General features: G+C 37.8%; 1 long non-coding RNA gene across 1 annotated transcript in view; it reads right to left on the bottom strand.

The window, feature by feature from the left end:
- Positions 1-14,633, bottom strand: part of LOC119706315 — a 209,587-nt gene extending 194,954 nt beyond the window's left edge. Inside the window, exon 1 of the long non-coding RNA XR_005258504.1 lies at positions 14,548-14,633. This is a non-coding gene — a long non-coding RNA (uncharacterized LOC119706315). The remainder of the gene's footprint in view (positions 1-14,547) is intronic.
- Between the last annotated feature and the right edge of the window lie 392 nt (positions 14,634-15,025).

Below are 15,025 nucleotides of genomic sequence, written 5' to 3'. Positions count from 1 at the left end.
CACACTTTTTCAGGCTATCACCATATTTGATCAGATTCCAGAGAAAGTTACTAAAGATATGAACAGAACTTCAGGAACGCTCAGCATACAATTTCACCCAAAGCAGACCTCCTTATTTAGATTCTCAAATGAATCATTAGTGCCTCTGTTTAACCAATCCTGAAACCAACAAAAGGTTCAATTCAGGTCTTAAAAAGCTACTGACTACAATATTGGTACTAATTTAAACTAAGACAAACAGAACACAAATTGGGATCAGGCTGTAGCAGAGGACAGTCTTGGAACTAACACAGCTCTTGCCCACAGTGAGGTACCATTGTTATTCTTCTTTCATTTCCTTCTCCTGGTAACAAACCCCTGTAAGGAAACCTGGCTGCACTTCATTTTGTACCATTTAGATTTTAGACAGCCTGGTTCCCTTTATTCTAAGCAGGTGATTGATTTGCTCACACTCTGTTACTCAACAGCCACACCTATGTTAAGATCCTCTAATAGGCTCATGAATTAGTCATTACTCACACACCTTCCTGCAAGAACAAAAGGTAACTGCCAGCACAGGAGGGTTAGATCCACACTGAACAAGCTACTAAGCACACTTCCTAAGAATTGCAAATCACCCTATAGCAGTTGAGGATCAAATAAAATTTAACAGTTTTATTTATAAAATTTGATTACACCAGTACCATGGGGTTTTATATGCTATTCCCCAGTCTTGAATCGACTGAAAAATATTCCTTAGGCTCAAATACAAGCTTCAAATCATACACCCATAAAAACAGGCAATATTTGTAATACAAGATAAAACCAAATTGCCTTTGAAAATCCCACAGTATTCACCACAGAAGTGAAACTGTTAGCTCTAATGTACTGGCCAAGATCCAGTCTGGGTAATTATGTTCTCTTACCTGAATTTCCCTTACAGTTATTCAATTTCACCACCTGTCCTAAAACACTGTGAACACTTAAGCGAATTCTGTTTCTGGCGCTAGAAAAGAGATATAAAGCTTTCTGTTTCAGCCAAGTTTCATAGGAAGAAAAAGCTCTCTCTGTACATGCATACATACACATATATACAGATATATATATATGTGTCTCTGTACATATATAAATGTGCATGTTTTGCTGACCTCAAAGCAGTCATCTACAATTTTTCTCAGATTCCACAGGCTTCCTTAAAGTGTGTATCTGTCACTCTGCCAAAAGAAAGAGAAAAGACTTCATGTCAGATGCATCAGCCAGATTGTCTCAGAGGCAGGAAATCATGGCATCAACCTCAGCCCTCCAAGGCCATCAGATATGATCCAGTGTCCAGCCTGTTTTGGAGAAAGGAGTCTGGAATTGGGAGATTCCCAGTTTTTGCAACAAGTGAGAGACTTGAGCTTGGGGAAACAATTTCAATAAAGTTGAAGTGTCATTGTAGGCAGCACATTGTATTCACCTCACTGAAAGTCTGGGAAATGTTTTCCATTCAAAATGACTACAAAGCATGGCTGGGGCTTGTGTGGCTGCCAGGGCAGCTGCCTTCTGTACTTCCTGGTCATCAAGGTATTTGGAAGAAGTTGGGTTTCCTCCCCTCATCCCCCCAGTCCCTGCCATGTGTACACACACCCATAAAGACACTGATTCAACCCTGCTGATCAGATAGCCCAGTTTTTTACAGATTCTCATTACTAATCAACACAATCAGGATTTGGTCTCATTAGGCTGCTGCATTTCATCCCAAGGCTGTCTGCTGATTAATTGAGTATGTCAAACAAGGTGAGGTTTCTAAGGAAACACTGTAATTTCTATTAAATCAGTCAATGCAATTAAAAAATAGTCATGCTTCTGAGAATACAAACCCAAGTTCATTCATTTTCAAGTACAGATTGTAGTGTTTCTGTATCCTGTTTTAACCTGGAATCTCTAAGGAAAAAGGGTTGTAAAGAGGTGGGTCAATTTTGCTATTACACTGGGCTGTCATTCAAATGGCTCATTCAAAACCACTGTCACATCCCTCACAGGTATCCTTATTGCCTAGGGTATTCCAGGCTTTTGATGTGGCCTTGCCTCTCTGGAACACAAAGAGAGGCACCCAAGAGCCAAGCTGAATGTTACAGCCTGCATCTAGGGGACAAAATTTGGGAGGATTACTCTGGCCATAGCTAGCTGGAGAGGCATTGTTAAATTTGTAGTGAAAATCCAGACTAGAAATCTGATGGTGGAGAGTTGATCAGCAGGTTCAGGCCCAAACAGATGCCTGTGGCTAGAAACTTACTTATAGAGCAGAATCAGTACTGAAGGATACTGCTCCCCCATCTCAAGTTACATGTGTACACTTTGAATTTGTAAAGTTTGAAATAAAAGTCCAATATAACAACAACTAAAAATACTCAGCATTCATAAGAACGCAAGAGAAGTTATAATTTTCCTTATCTGCTTGAAAATTATGACTCTGTGATCCCTCATATATACCATAACAACAAATAAGTTATAGAAAAGTTGTACTTGGTGTAAAGTTATTATTAAACAATCTGATATTCATTATGTACACAAGCACTTCTTGTAACCTAAACAATATCTAGTCCATGAATGTGCATATATGGCACATATACATTTCATTCTTTTAGCTTTCAAGCCATTCTCTAAAATTTCATTAAGAACTGAATTAAACTTTCATGAAGCCCAGCTTACTTTAGCAGTGCTAAAATAAAAAAAAAACCTCTAGATTTTTTACTATCACTAAGGCAGAAGTATTTGACAATAACTGGAAGCATTATAGAAAGATTAAAATAAACAACAGTGAGGAGAACAAATAATATGGCCTGATCTGCTCCAAAGTTCATCACTGTAAATCCACTTAATTAGAGAAAGAGCTACACTACTCATTGAGCAACTTAGTCACCTCTGACTTGCTGGACTCCAATGATGTCAGATTTCTGCTCACAAAGAGGTGCAGTTTTTCCCAAAAATTACAAGTCTTCAATCAAAGTGCCTGAAGTGAAGAAAACTCATCACAGACAGCTTTAAAACAATCCATGCAAAGACAATTTGTTACAAAAGATTATGCTTTGAACCTCAGTAACTTGCAAACTTTGCAAACACTTGCTTATACTTGGTAGGTCCTCATGGAGTCACGAAAAAGCATAAAACCAACAAGAAATCAAAAACAGGACAAGTAAGAAGGAACAGGCTGACCTAGAACTGAATGATGAATTGGCCTCTGAAGCATTTTAAGAGCCAAATATAATAACACTTTTAGGTTTCATTTCCCCCACCCCTCAAGGCCTGTAATATTTCCTCATTAAGTAGTGCAGCTGAGGAACAGACTCAGCTCTCTTACTCCCAGACAGAACTATATGTGACATAAGGAATCAATAAGAGTGGTTCTGGTGCACTTTCTCCAAAGTAGTCACACCAGAAAGAAATGGTCTGAGCCAATGTACTGCAACTCATACATAAATTTTCTAAATGAAGAAGCTGTAACTTCAATCCGCAAAAATCACTGCAGAATACTAAGTTCATTATAAATATCTGCAGAGCTTCGCTTTCCTCCTCTTCTTTAAAGAAAATTTCCTACCTTAAAACCATTAAATTTTAACAGCCTGTTTTGACAAGGGCAGGAAGCAGAAGGGAATAGATCACTTGTCTGCAACAACATAAAACAGTGTCCTAGTGATCTATAAAGGCCAATTGTCTGAAACATGTCTCATAATACACGCAAGCCACTTTCCATCTTGAGACTGGCAAATGGCTCTTCCCCCTGTTTTGACATCCATACAGCAGGTGTTTTAGTGGATTTTTTCCTCCCTCTTTTTTTTTTTTTAACCTCCAGTATAAAGCAGAAATTTTACTTCAGCTGTGTTTGCATCATTAGCTTTCTGGCAATCATATAAGCCTAAATTATCCAGGCAAGCAGTTTCATTTATTGAGACCTCTTGCTGGAAAAGAGCAGCAATCAAATCAGTCAGCCCAAATTATCCTTGACATTAACAAAGGGCTCTAGGATCATTCTAAGAAATTACTTTCTCCTATTAAGGAGCTGATTATGTTGTAGATGCCTCTGCCGCATCACAGCACAAAATGTTGTTTAAAATAAAAATGTTTATAAGAGCATGTAATTTTCATTGCCACTGTTTGTTATATTCAATGTTTTATTAAGGCATGCTAAATATACATTAAATGTGTGAGGGTACGTGTGCACCAAGTGTGTAAAAGCAGTAATGGCACAATAGCTTGTGCTGCCTTCAGCCAAGCAGCCCTGTGGAGGTGGGAAAGCAGCAGCCAGGTCCCAGCCTTAGGGGCTCTCGGAGGGTGAAGCCAAGGAAGCTCCACAGATTATTGCTCTGCATCACTGCAGCATTGAGGTCTCATCCTCTCAGAGGCCACAAAAGCTAGACTGAATTTTCAGCCTTTCCCAGACAGTGCTGATTTCTAACTCATCTCCAGTGCCTTGTGCTCAACTTCTCCCAGATCTTTATCAGGTCAAATCAACTTAGAACATTTGAAAGCATAGAGAGCTCTAAATGGACAAGGAAGATATTGGAAGTTCTCCATGCTTGCCATTGATCAAATGTGAAGGAGGAGGAAAAAATCTCCACAGTCTCAGTAATCAGCAAAGTTTTATCTGAAAGTAAAAAAAAAAAAAAAAAAAAGCCTCCAGCTCTTAAATTTTGTGATCTAGGTCCCAAAGGACACTGCTGTTTCTGAGGTGGTGAGGTAACAGGTTCTGTATTCACAGCTCACTGATATGGCATACAAAACCAAAGCAAAATATTACCAAAAATTTCACAAGTGCTTCACGATTGTTTCAACTGTAGAAAGAAAAAATGCACAAAAAGCTAGAGCTGTCAAATGGATAAGGGAAAAATTAGAAGAGAGGAAAATGTATTCAAGCTTCAAAAAGAATATTAAAAAATCCTACTGGGAGCAAAAATGTATTTAAAACTAGAAAAATAGCTTCTACTGAAAGCAACCCATAAAATAGAGGATGTAGGAATTTTCCCTCCCAGGTAAAGACAATGAGCTAGAACAGCAGCTTTGTGGTTAAAGAGAAAGACATTTCTGGTTCAGGGCCCAGCTATGCCACAGGCACAATACCTTATCTAAAATTATAGGCTCGGAATGCAAACACATTTTTACCAGACACCTAAATCTGGACTAAATAACAAATATATTGAACAGCTTGAAATGCACTGCAATTGAGTGAGAATGCCTAATTGTTGGTTTTAAGCTCAAAATTAGTAAATGGGTAAGATTGCACTGTGATTGGTGAAGTCACAATATTGAAGGCTGACATTGATTTTAGACATCCCTACCCTGCATTTGCTAGACAAGTTTCCTGCACACTCAGTGCTATGAAATCAGTTATTACATATTCTCCTCTCCAGTTGCATGCCATTAAATACATTTTCCTGCATAAAGACTCAGGCATATTGCGCCAACAGTTTTCAGATGCTGTTTGCAGTTCCTTTCCCCAAAATGTGTGTCCTACTTCTAAGACAAGCAGATTAAATTCCAGCCAAATACAGCTCATATAGAGTTAGAATTAGAGAATCATGTGTAGATTGATTTGACAGATTACACTGGTTTCTGGATCCCTCATTACCTCTCAAACCAACCTCCATAAATCAGTGTCTTGTAAATCTTGCCCTGGCACAGCTCACTTTCTAGTGCAGTATGTTCTATATCCACTCAAATCACTGTAAGGTCACAGCAAAATTCACCAGGACATGCATCTTACAAATAAAGTGATCATCAACCTCTGTCCCCAGAACTGGGTTTAGGTTAAAAAGCAGACCATGAGACCAGATGTGATTTACCTTTTCTGGCTCGGCAGCAGCATCTTCTTCCTTTCAGCCACTGAGCTGGCTTCCCACAGGTGGAAAGCACATCAGAAATGGCAACCATCCCTCCCCATGCTGTTCCTTGGATTTGGAAATGACACTCAGGGAAGATACAGGCTTTAAAGTTTTAGATCTGGCCAGCTGTGTCCACGCAGAAGCATCACACATTTAAGAAAACCAGAGTTGTTCAGTGATTGTCATTATCGTGTCTGATAAAGGGTTGAAAAGCAGAAGTACAAGAAAACCTCTCCTACAGACACCACAGCAGGTTCATTTGTAGGGACATTGTAGCATTTACATCTTTTAACCAGTAAAAACAGGTTCATTTATTTCAATTCCCCTCTGAACTGAGACAGTGGGTAAAAGCTGGTCTAAGTGACCCACAAATCCTCTTTTTCACCTTGGAAGCCTTTGGTCATTGTTCAAATAAGTTTATTTAGCATACATGAGTCTCCAAAGAAAATTCACAATGTATGACAGTCTAAAAAATCCCCATCAAGTAAAGAAGGCAACATTACTGAGTTATTTTGTCTGTTTTATAAGTTGTTTTTTTTCACTGTTATGCCCCCACAAATCCCAAACTCACTAGCACTAAAAGAAAACAGAATATTCTGAAGAAGAGAAAAGAAGCTGGTGTCAAGACTATCGTTCTTTTTATCATCTTCCATCTTGAGGGAAAGATTTAGTCAGTTAATTCTTTTTCCCCTCATCCCTTACAGTTAAACCTGGTGAGATTCTTAAACACATTCTGCAAAGAATCCCTTGGTTCTTTAATCTCTCCAATGAGAACACGTTGCACATGAGTATTTCTCCTGCTTACTCCTTCCTTGCCAAGGGTATATCATTGTGTCTTTAAAGTGAAAATATAACTCACACCTGTAATGAAACTCAGATTATAGGTATAGATATACCTCAATCTAAAAATGCTTTCCTATTTTATTACAGCAAGATTTGTAGTTGGATTTCCCTGAAATTCAGATTAAAGTTGTTTTTGTGTTTCCTCTATAGCTTGAGAAACATTTAATTTTGGCACTGAGAAGTCTTTAGCTGGACAGAGGGAGGGCACCATTAAAGAGCAACCTTAGAAGCATTCTTGCAAGATGCAGGAAATCTTCTAAACTCACACAGAAAGCAGAGAAAATTAATCTAAATATTAAACCATTATAAAATTATTCTAGAAAGTAGAAAAACTGTTATTTGGAAAAAGCTTTTGATATTTTTAAGCTGTTTTTGATTCCTACCAAACTTCAGAGAAAAGTGACCTTTAGTAGGAAGTTTCAATTGAGCAAAGGTTCTTAATGACAAGTTTTAAATTTTATAGTCACTCCTACAAGTAAATTGAAGAAAATATTTCAAAGCTCTGCTATCATTCAGTCTTATATTTTAAAGGAAAGAAGTTAAAAATAAAAAAGCAACAGAGTCATCTCTTCTAAATCCCACGAGAGATCTGAAGAGGCTGTGTCTGCCTAAGGAACTTAGCAGGGACACTCAGTCCCACCCTCCTGCTCAAACACAAGAACACAGATCAGACATGAATGAAGCACACTCATCTCAGAGCCAAAGATAAGAGCTTTCTTCTTTAATATCAGGTGTTTTAATGGAGGCTCAGCCTTTGCTCCCTGTCTCTTCTCCTCTGCCTTCAGCAGAAGCATATCACTGACTAACAAAAACTCACCAGCATGAGTTTCACAACTTGTATGACAAACCTGCATGGAAAAAACATTAGGGACCAGCTTGATAAAAATGCAAATCTTCCTTTTTGGAACAATTTTCATACAAATATTAAAGATGATCATACGTACAAGACAACCGTCTATAAACTGAAATTGACTGAATTAATATGGTTATAACTTTCACTAACATTAATGACAATAAAAGTCAAATAAAACATTTTAAATTACTGGAAATATTTCCAGCAGTTTCCAAAAGGCATGGAAGAACATACTGTAAAGAAAGAACCTGAAAGGGATGTTCTGAAATTCTATTTCTCAATGTGTGAGGAAAGACTGACAGAGAGAAAGTCACCACTGATTTATTGCTGTATTGAGTGAAGAAATAGGCTTTAGTATTTGATTCTTATCCTTTGCATGGTTAGTTCAGCTGAACTTGCCTGTCTCAAGTGTGTATTTTACTGCAGAGTATCTTGGTTTAATTAGTCTCAGGTCACGAAATGTGCCACTTCAAAAGCCCGTCTGAAGAGCAAGCACTCCATGGCAAAGCAAAGTAGTTGAACATAAGATTTCTTTTAAAGAAAACATGACTTTACATGTCCAATTATACCAAAAGTTTTTGTTTTTGACTGGCAGAACACGACAAAACCCTCAAGAAATTATTCACTGAACAGAGAAACAACCAACTGCTCAAAATTTCAGTCAAAGCTCAAAGCAAGCTTAGATGTTTTATAATCATTATCATCTTCTCTCAAGATAATTTACATGAACTTTTTGTATGGTTAGGCATTTAAAGTCAGTTTCTCTTGCTTGTTTCTTCTTATTAGGGGTTACTTTTAGATATATCAAAATGAAAATAACACTAAAATTTTGCTTTTACTCAACAAGCAGCAGTAGATTAGGCTGTACTGCAAATCAGTTATGAGTTCATTCAGGTTTTAAATCTTTCAAAAAGCCTAACACAGATCTTCTGTTTCTAACCAAAACCCAAAAGCCTCCATGGGCTGAGGTTCTTGCAAAGGAACACTCAGATACTGCTAGAAAATACAAACTGAAAATCAAGAAACAGCCTATTTTACTGGCAGATATTGCTCCCAAGTGATTCAGCACAGTGTTTTCACAGTGGCACCAGCACCCTTTCTGATGTCACCAATCCCAAATCCCGTGTGAGCAGGAGAACCATCCAGCCACGCTCACAACAGCGCTGCACCGCAGACACGGGGTGCATTTGTATTGCAGAGGAGACCTGGAACAGGAGCAGGTGCAGCTGCCAAGGAGCACAGCAGGAATGAGCTGGACACCAGCAGCGGCCTGAGAGTGTTCCAAGGGCAGCGCCAGGAATGAGAGGAACAGCTAAACACCAAAAAAAAACCAGTGAACCAAGTGCTCCCCCTGCACGGAGGAAGGTCCTTTTTGTGCTGCAACTCCTAATTCCCAATCTCCTATTTATCTCCTGCCCTATTTACCATGCTCTGTGCTTAGCTAAATCAAAAGGATGCAAAAATGCCGTGGACCCAGAAGGACTTCAGCATTTACCTGTGAGTGAGTGAGGACAAAACCAAATAATATAAAAATGGAAGCATTCAGAGTTTTGAAGAAGTCACTATCAAAGGCTGGGAAAACATTATCAGGGCAGATGAGAGAGATGGATCTTTCAGTTAATTTCATAACAGTAGCAAGTTTTTAATAGGTATCAAGTGAAAGTACAGAACAGGACAATGCAGAAGGAGAAAGGCAAAACCAGAGAAGGATCAGGTCAAGACACCCTCAATATTGAAATTGATGCATTACCTTCCTACCAGTTTGCAGGCACTAATTCAGATATTATTCTTTGCAATGGGAAATTGAGGCCTTTTTTTTTCATCTAACCTGATTATAAGCTGCAGAAACAAGTAATTACTTTTAGAGTGACTTTTGGATGCAAATATTCCTAGGAAATAGCTGTGGGAGAACAATTTTGCTGTTTGAGGGGGTTATTTGAACTCTGCTGACATTCTGAATAACTAGTCCTGTGCATGTGGAAAAACTAAGATAAAGAAGGCTTTTTTTCAATTCTAAACATTGTTTGAACTTGCTGTTTTCTTCACCACAAAGTAAAATTCAGATTTCTGAAGTAAAACAATTAAGAACGCCTTAAAAAAAAAAAAAATCTGAACTTCACAGATCCCCTTTAATTTCTTTTAAAGGAAATTTCAACAAAATCCAGAGTTCTTACACACCTTAAACAGGACTTCAGTGAATTCTCCTAATAGAAAGACTAAATTACAAAAGTGATAGGAAAGAATTTGAAGGTATAGAGATGAAATACTTGAATTAGTAATTATTGTGACAAAAATGTGTCAGTAATTCTATGTTCCCTGTAGATGACAAAACCAAGGCTACCAGCAGGTCAACTCCATCTCCTTGTTGTTTTTTGCCAATTCTCCTCAGATGTAACACAGATTGCAGGATGGAGCAAAATGACTTGTTAGCTTTCTTTAAAGGACAGACTGATATGAAATCATCAGAAGGAACATTTAAATTTGTGTTTCAGTGCTTCCAAGCTACTTTCTCATTTAACATAATAATTTCATGTAAGTTCATATTTTATTTTCTAGAGTTCCTAGCTCCCTCCTTGGAATGAAATAGTCTTAAATTGTCTTTATTTTCTTTACTCTAGTTGTACTTTTGACACAGGCTCAGATTTTGATAACAAGTTACACAAATTTTCACTTGGTTCTCCTTTTGCAACTAAGGTATCTTGGATACTTTTAGTGAGGCTAATCATGTAATTTCTGAAACAGAAAAAAGCAGGAAGTTCAATAAAAATAGAATTCAAAGCTTATGCCAGGTGTCTACAAAGGCAGAAAAGTTACAACCTCCCACCCTGGCATTACAAGCCTTTGAACTTGCAGCCTTTCAGAGATCAGCTTCTGTGCTTATGCCTCAATTCAGCTGGGCAATGAATAAAAAGAAAATGCATTGGAGCAGATAAGAGCCCAAGCAGCTATTGAGTGAGAGTGTCCTAGAAAAGGGAAAGCCAGAAGTGAAGTCCCTTACTTCTGAGAAAATCAAATACTGTATTTCTCCTTCCCTTTTATCTTTTCAGACTCCATGTGCCAAGTCCTACTTCACATTCTTAACCTATTTAACTATTGGGAGAGCTAACAGAATAAGAGAAGAGTGTTTGGAATAATAATTTCACTGATACAAAGAACCCCCTGAACTGAGCATGTTTTCCCTCCATGCCATGAATGCCCTAAAGTTCCTATTCATTATCAGCCTCTTCTGAAAACACAAGTTCTCTGCCTGAAGATGTTCATCACTGATTACTGTCTGAAACGACTGCCAAGAGCAGGTTATTTCACCAAGTCCTTGCTACAAATGACATCTCTCCAGAGAACATGGCCAAGGTCTCCATCAGCCCATTATCAGTGAAAGCACCTCGAGTTTGACCCATCAGGGGCAGGGGGAGGCCACATGGATGGACACAAAACTGAAAATATTAACAATCCATTATGCTGATTAATTTTTATTCCATTTGCAGAATACAAACTTCAGCCCTTCCTCATTTCAAGCATGCTCTCCTTCTCACTTTGTAGTGTTTAACTTGCATAATTAATTAGCTTCAACTAGGAGAAAGAACTATGCAAAATACTTGAAAAGAGGGATAAGGACAAAAAAAGCTGGATATACAGTTTTCAGGACTTCAAAGCAACAATGTTTTCTTGCAGACTGCACAGCAGGGATTGCCCGAGGTTAGATAACTTTACTTGTGCAACAGAGACTCAGCCTAAGCATTAATAAAAGGGCTGACTTGCAATATGAAAAAAAGGTTTGATTTTAGTCTAAAAATTAATTATGGCCAATAAGAGGAGCATGAAGACTAACATGTTGAGCTTTAAAGGTGAAAATCCTTTAAGGTAAGGCTCTTACTGAAAATCAGTAACCTGAAGAAAAACATGACAAAAGCCAGCTTTCTCTTCTGTGATCAGCATTAAAGTACAAAGTTTTAAGAATTATCTCCATCACTTTGCACTTTATATAGGACATGTACAACAGCACTACAAGGTTTTAAATGCCTTTTCACTGAATCCTCAAGAAATACAGCTGATGGCAACACAAATAATGGCACAGAATAGCCTATCATTATTTTATAGTACTTTCAAGTCAGTAAAAAGTGTGTGTTGAATAAGATCCCAGCTCTTAGAAACTTTCAGTGCACTGGAATTTTGCAGTTCCTTTCTCAAATGTTCTTCATAAACATGAGACAAGAGAGAGAAAACCAAGAACCTTTCCAAGTTGTAACTGAGGCTTTTCTCAACAAAGAAATAATAGCCTGTACTTAACACTCACCAGTTCTCTCCATGTTAATAAAACAGAAATTATTTACTCACCTTTCTGTAAAGCAATGAATAAAAAATATCATTAGTGTCAATGAAGCATCTTTAAAAAGCATCCCCTGTCCCAATGAAGCTGTTAGCTGCTATTTACCAGATGGCTCATCCTTAGAAGGTACTAAAATAACACAAAGACCCTTCTAGGGGTCTAAAATAACACAAAGACCTGTCTTCTAGGTACCAACTAAAGTCTAAAATATTACTGCTCATTTTTTATTGCAGTCTCTGAAACTCTATGAAGTGATGGAAACACAATTCTTCAAAGTGGTGAACAAAAAAAACCCCCCAAAAAACCCCAAACAAACAAACAAACCCAGTAATAAAAACTGTTTAAGACCATGGTAGCACACAAAATATGGCAAGGTTACCAGAAGAACTGGCTCTAAGCAAATTCAGTCTGGAAGTTAAACTAAGTCCAAGCTACAAACAAAATGAGGTTATAGAAATATTTCCCATAAACAACAGTGGCCAAAGTAACCTGGAGTACAAAAGTAAATAGTAAAATACCCTTTTGCAGCTATATTTCTCACAACTTGAAATTAGTTGGTTGTTCATTTTGGTTATGTGTATGCTATAAAACTGTAAACCACTGAGAGCATTCTATTATTGTTTTTATTTTAGTTAAACTCAAACTGTCAAAAAATCTTCACTATTTCTTCTAGTAAGATAGGACAGTACATTGAAGCAAATCCAATTAAAGTACCTTGAAGCAAGTGTGAAATTTTTACAGAGTCATTTAATAATTAATCTTAAATATCCCAGCAGGGGAAAAACATTTTTTATTTCCTGACATTTTTTCCACTTTTCTGAAACTTCAGCATCACAATTTTGTGTCAAACAATAAAGCCTCCTAAACCCTTAATGCAGGCCTGCAGGCACATTCTTGCACCCAACATAACTTCAGTACTCTGCATATTAATGGCACTAACTGCATTTCTGTGTATTTCTACAAAAGCCCATAAAAGACAAGACTGCCTTTTCCACCTCATTGCAAGTTCTAGCCTGAGAAGATGAGGTGATATAATCCTCTTTCTCCACATCTTTTTTTTTTTTACTTAGTATTTAGTCTTGTCTTTTCCTCACTGAGCCATCTGAGAGACCAAAAGAGAATTCTTCCCCTACATAAAGTAAATTCAATTTCAAGTTGCACTCCAATATCAAGGCTGAATTTAATCTTTTCTTCAATGTAGGCAATACTGTCTAGTGTTTCAGCTTTTCTACAAGTTATTTGCTTTGAAGTCTAGAACAATCAACATAAAACAGCTGAAACCACAGTGAAATTCCCAGAGACTTCAGCATGTGAGAAGACAATTGACACTGAAACAGGTTCATATTGCAAATTCAAGGTGAGCTACTGATCTGAAATATGATTTTTTACTGTGATATGTTCACATTGCAAAGCCAAGGTGAATTACTGATCTGAGCCACTTATGCAAGGCTCCAAAAGGGCTGTGCTTCCACAACAGACTCTCTGTGCAGACCTGACCAGAGCACACTGATTCCCAAAGACAGCCATGCCTGGTACCCAAAGCCCCTCTGGAGAGTGCAGTGCATGGAGCAAGCCCAGCTGCCCCTGCAGAGCCAGCACAGCACCCTCTGCTCCATCTTTTGTGAAATATGGCAGATCATTCTTGTGCAATTTACATCAAACCAGTCCAGAGCAAAAATGCTTTTCTTCATCTGCCAAGTGACAACCACTTGCATTCCTAAACAAAGTACTCAGTTTCCACAAAGGTGAATAATTTGGTAACAGAAACCATCTGTCTGATTTTTCTGTCCAAGCACTCAGACAGCTCTTGCACAGCTTTAGCAGTTTCACAGGTATGAACAAAGGAAGGTTGTGGATTTTTTTTTTTTTTTTTTTTTTTTTTTTTTTTTTTTTACTTAAGGACAAGTCTGATTATAAACCTGATGCACACAAGCCCAGCTTTATTCTTTGGAGTCCAAGAGAGCAGATAGCCAGCCCTAGACACAGAGACCAGAGAATTTGGTTCCAAAATCACTTAAGCAGTCATCCAGACAAAATGAAGAGCTCTCAAAGCTGTGCTGCCAGCCTTTGGGAAAATGTAGCAGGGATGACTTAAAAGGTGATGAAGCTGACAGGACACTTCCATATTTTAACTCTGCATTTTGCCATCAACATGGCTTTCCTAATATAAGAAACATAAAGTTTTTACACATGAAGCCTTTAGTTCTTTTTCTCAATCTTGTAAATGGTGTTTTTATCAAAACCTTTCAAAACCTACAAAAAAAATTAATTCTGAGCTTATAACACCTATTTAGAAGGTAACACCTTCTTACTGTTAACATTTGTTACATTTTCACTGTCTCTCAACAAATACAGCAAAATTTTCTTTCTCCTTCTCATGGCAATGTAGCAGGAAGCTGAGTCACACTACCATGATGTGAACTAGTTCCTTAGGAGAAACTCTGAAACACCACTCCCCCTTTTGGTTCTGCAAGCAGACAGCAGTGGTAATTGCTTATTAAATAATTCTAATTAAAACCAAGCAGGTTCACCCTAGATTGCCTCAAGTTAACTCTGATTAGTGGCTTTACACAGACTGTACATCTTTGCTGAAATGATCAAAAGAGAAAATCCCTTTAAGCAGTTACAAAGTACATTCTCCACTCAGAGGCATAAAAGCCACTTATACTTCACTTAAATCTTACCTCTAACATCCAACTTCTGCTGTGTCATTTCTCCTGGCTAAAGTGCATGTAGCACTTTAGTGCATCTGTCACTGCCAACACCTGCAAGAATGAAAGAAGAATTAAAACAAAAATACTCTCATTCTGCAATGGCTTCATACGGGAAGAACCCTGTACGATATGCACGCTACCAAAACCTGAATGTCCTAGAGACATTCAGATTCGGGTCTTCCTTTAAAAAGCTGTTTTTTCTCTCCAAACTGAAGAGGATTCTCTCTTCCTCAAAATTCACAGTCTAACACATTCTAGATGGAAGCAAACAAACAACTTTTCAACTCTAAATAGTGGGTAAACACACACCATTTTGTCAAACCTTCTTATACCAAGTAGGTTTTTTAAGATAAACCACAGCATACTCTTGTGACTTTTTCCTCTCAGATTAATCCCTCACATTTATCCCTTTCAAGCACTCTGCTACTGAAGCAGATTTCTCATTTAA

This window comes from Motacilla alba, chromosome 13 (assembly GCF_015832195.1).
Source record: "Motacilla alba alba isolate MOTALB_02 chromosome 13, Motacilla_alba_V1.0_pri, whole genome shotgun sequence".
Lineage (NCBI taxonomy): Eukaryota > Metazoa > Chordata > Aves > Passeriformes > Motacillidae > Motacilla > Motacilla alba.
The sequence above is the reverse complement of the archived record's forward strand: the minus strand, read 5'-3'. Positions and strand labels throughout refer to the sequence as shown.